Source organism: Lolium perenne, chromosome 3, assembly GCF_019359855.2.
Source record: "Lolium perenne isolate Kyuss_39 chromosome 3, Kyuss_2.0, whole genome shotgun sequence".
NCBI classification, from domain to species: Eukaryota; Viridiplantae; Streptophyta; class Magnoliopsida; order Poales; family Poaceae; genus Lolium; species Lolium perenne.
The window spans coordinates 71,950,038-71,954,429 of NC_067246.2; positions in this window are offsets into that span (position 1 = coordinate 71,950,038).

Genomic DNA, 4,392 nt, shown 5'->3' on the forward strand with positions numbered 1-4,392 from the left:
GGTAAATTATTCACCATCTCAATGGCGCCGGACCACCGATTGCAACACTCAAGTATTGCACCCCAACATTGACTAAGAGAGCCTTGGGTGCGATAGGACGGTATCTTGACAACATTGCGGTAGTGCTTTTGAGTTATTTGCTAAAACTTGTCCTTGCATTAATCGGTGCCAACCGATGCATCAAGCGAAACATTCATCCAAGCATGGCACAATGCAATGTCTTCTTCTTCACTATAATTGGCGGATCTCTTGTTCGGCTTCTTGCCCTTCTATTTTGTCGCCGCCACCTCGATCAACTCTTCTTCGACTTCTTCCACCTCGGTCACCTCTTCTTCGGCTTCTTCATCCTACGTGGCGTAGACACCGTAGCTATCACCAACGACGAAGTTGAGCTCATCAATGACTTGGGTGTGTGAAGAATCCAACTAAGAAATGAATTCGGCCACCCCAATATCGGTCGCGCTTGCTTGACTCTCGGTCATTTCGTCGACCACGTCGTAAGTGTCCACTCGAGGACGTGCAAAACCGGCTGAGAGAGAAGCCATGGTTGTTGACGAAGCCGGTGAAGCCCTGGCCTTGTGCATAGGCGTCGAGTTCGATGCCGCCGTGGCCTTCCTTTTCCTCTTCTCCGTCAACGACTTAGTGAGGGCTTGCATCACCGCCGTCGGCTTCCGCGACCGTGGGCCGCTCAACACCGGAGCTAGAAGCGGCTTACCAATGGCCACGGGCTTTCCGGTGGCCTTGTTGGTCACACCCATTGGCCCACCGGTCCGGTGTTGCCCAACCTCTTTCGCGGCGTCGAAAGCATCACGGGGGTCAAATCGGGCGCCGATTCGCCGCCCAAAAACTCTGGCGGACATGCGGGGATGAGCACTGGTGCCATTTTGGCGCGTCGGGGGAGAAAGGTGGCACAGGTGACGACAGACGATGGTTTTGGGCGGGAGTGGCGGCCGGTTGGGCGGGAGCTTAATTTTTGGGGAGGGACTGCGTCGGGGAGGAAAGATGAGAGGCGCCTCGATTTTTAGGGATCAGTATCCTATCTTTCCTCCTCTAACCATTTTTGGCTTCAGCCGTTAGCGGTGCATATCTCCTCCTCTAAGTCTTGTTCGTACTTTTTCTACAGATGCTCTAAGGACACACAAAGAGAAGGCAAATGATCTTGTTCAGCCGGAGGCTCCCTACCTTGAAACCTCCGGGCGCGCGGCCGTTGATCTTCGTCGATCCTATGGACATTCCTTTCCTAGGCCCCACCAAGCCAGCTCCTGCATGGAAAGTCTTCTACTTATCTCCTTGGTGACTCGGTCTCCATCGTTCGACTGACGACCGCTCCTTCGCTACTCCTCCTCTCCCTCTCCTGTAGGTTGTAGCTCGTCTGTGGTTTCACGAATGGTCGGCCGCCGCCGCTGATCCCTGCGTTTCTCCTGACAAAAACTATCGGCGTGGACACGCACTGCTTCAAAATGATATCCTCCAAGACACCAACAATACTGCGAGCGGACGACGGGTGTTGCGAGCTGGCGGAGACGATGCTGCGGGCGAAGAGATGAGTGCTGGCGAGTTGGGCGGTGCTGCTGCATCTAATCCGGAATCAAGAGTCAATGTCGCCGGCGAGAGAGGCGGTGCTTCAAGCACCTATTGCCGGAGCTGCAAGACCCGACACCGGAGCTTCCGACGACCATCACCGATACTACAAGTGCTACCGGGTGGAGCTACAAGTGTGTACCGTCGGAGATACAAGCGACCTAGGTCAGAGCTGTAAACGACGGATGTCTATGCTACAGGACCCTACTGCGGAGCTGCAAGCGGCCAACGTAGAAACTACAAACCACCGCCGGCGAGCAGTGATGCAAACGGCTATCACAGGAGCTACGAATGTCCTATGCCGGAGCTGTAGACAACGGCCGTCTATGCTACAAGAGCCTACCGCGGAGTTGCAAGAGGCCAATGTCGAAGCTGCAAATGACCATCACCGGAGCTACGAATGGCCACCGCTGGTGCTACAAGCGAGTGATAGTGTGAAGTTGCAACGACGTCTTCTCCGGCGTCGGACGCGAAGTAATGGCGCTAGCGCATAGCTTGTGCAAAAATATGAGGATGGGTGATACTGCGAAGCCGCCACCTCAGAGCATCTCCAGTCGCGCCCCTCAAAGCGCCCCCTCCCCAAGCTTTTTGGGGCGGGCCGACTATTTTACCACCCCCAGCCGCACCCCCAAAGGACATTTTCGTCCGGCGCGGACCAATACGGTGTCTGACGCCCGAGGCCATCTCTGTTCCATGGGGTACGCCGCGGGTGCGCCCGACAAAGTGCAGAAACGAGTCGTGAGTGGCGGGCCCGATGCGTCATTGAAGCGGAAGGTTGAACCCATCGCCTACCTATGGTCAAGCGGCGTTAATGGCCTCGCGGATTTCCTAGGTGGCACAGTGAAGCGTCTCGCCGCGCATGGCCGCGTGGCCATCTGCGCTGGCTTTATTACGGCCAACACTCCCGTTGCCGATTCGCCTGCCGCCGCTATATAAAGAGGCGGCTGATGGCGTGTAACTCACACGTTCGTTGGGAACCCCAAGAGGAAGGTATGATGCGCACAGCAGCAAGTTTTCCCTCAGAAAGAAACCAAGGTTTATCGAACCAGGAGGAGCCAAGAAGCACGTTGAAGGTTGATGGCGACGGGATGTAGTGCGGCGCAACACCAGGGATTCCGGTGCCAACGTGGAACCTGCACAACACAACCAAAGTACTTTGCCCCAACGAAACAGTGAGGTTGTCAATCTCACCGGCTTGCTGTAACAAAGGATTAACCGTATTGTGTGGAAGATGATTGTTTGCAGAAAACAGTAGAACAAGTATTGCAGTAGATTGTATTTCAGTATAGAGAATTGGACCGGGGTCCACAGTTCACTAGAGGTGTCTCTCCCATAAGATAAACAGCATGTTGGGTGAACAAATTACAGTTGGGCAATTGACAAATAAAGAGGGCATGACCATGCACATACATATTATGATGAGTATAGTGAGATTTAATTGGGCATTACGACAAAGTACATAGACCGCCATCCAACTGCATCTATGCCTAAAAAGTCCACCTTCAGGTTATCATCCGAACCCCCTCCAGTATTAAGTTGCTAACAACAGACAATTGCATTAAGTATTGCGCGTAATGTAACTAGTGACTACATCCTTGAACATAGCACCAATGTTTTATCCCTAGTGGCAACAGCACATCCATAACCTTAGAGGTTCTTGTCACCCCTCCAGATTCACGGAGACATGAACCCACTATCGAGCATAAATACTCCCTCTTGGAGTTACTAGCATCAACTTGGCCAGATCATCTACTAATAACGGAGAGCATGCAAGATCATAAACAACACATAGACATAGCTTTGATAATCAACATAACAAGTATTCTCTATTCATCGGATCCCAACAAACGCAACATATAGAATTACAGATAGATGATCTTGATCATGTTAGGCAGCTCACAAGATCCGACAATGATAGCACAATGGGGAGAAGACAACCATCTAGCTACTGCTATGGACCCATAGTCCAGGGGTAGACTACTCACACATCACTCCGGAGGCGACCATGGCGGCGTAGAGTCCTCCGGGAGATGATTCCCCTCTCCGGCAGGGTGCCGGAGGCGATCTCCTGGATCCCCCGAGATGGGATCGGCGGCGTCTCTGGAAGGTTTTCCGTATCGTGGCTCTCGGTACTGGGGGTTTCGCAACGGAGGCTTTAAGTAGGCGGAAGGGCAGGTCAAGAGGCGGCACGAGGGCCCCACACCACAGGGCCGCGCGGCCAAGGGGGGGGGGGGCGCGCCGCCCTAGGGTGTGGCCCCCTCGTGGCCCCTCTTCGTCTCTTCTTCGGACTTCTGGAAGCTTCGTGGCAAAATAGGACCCTGGGCGTTGATTTCGTCCAATTCCGAGAATATTTCGTTACTAGGATTTCTGAAACCAAAAACAGCAGAACAAAGAATCGGCACTTCGGCATCTTGTTAATAGGTTAGTTCCAGAAAATGCACGAATATGACATAAAGTGTGCATAAAACATGTAGATAACATCAATAATGTGGCATGGAACATAAGAAATTATCGATACGTCGGAGACGTATCAGCGGCCCCTCCTTCCTTCTCGTCCCTTCCACACACCATCCGTGCCGCTCTCTCGACAACGCTCCCACCACCAGTCCCCAGATCTTGCCGATGTCGTCTGACCGGAAGAACATCATCACCGTGAACAGCTTCGGGCATGGCAGCCTCACCGTGGCGGAGACATGGGCATTGTACAATGAGCGGTACCTGGCCTGTAAGATGGTGGACAACGGGATCGGCGTCCCACCTCTGCCAGTGCCGGATACACAACAATGGATGGACGAGATCAGGGCCCAGCGC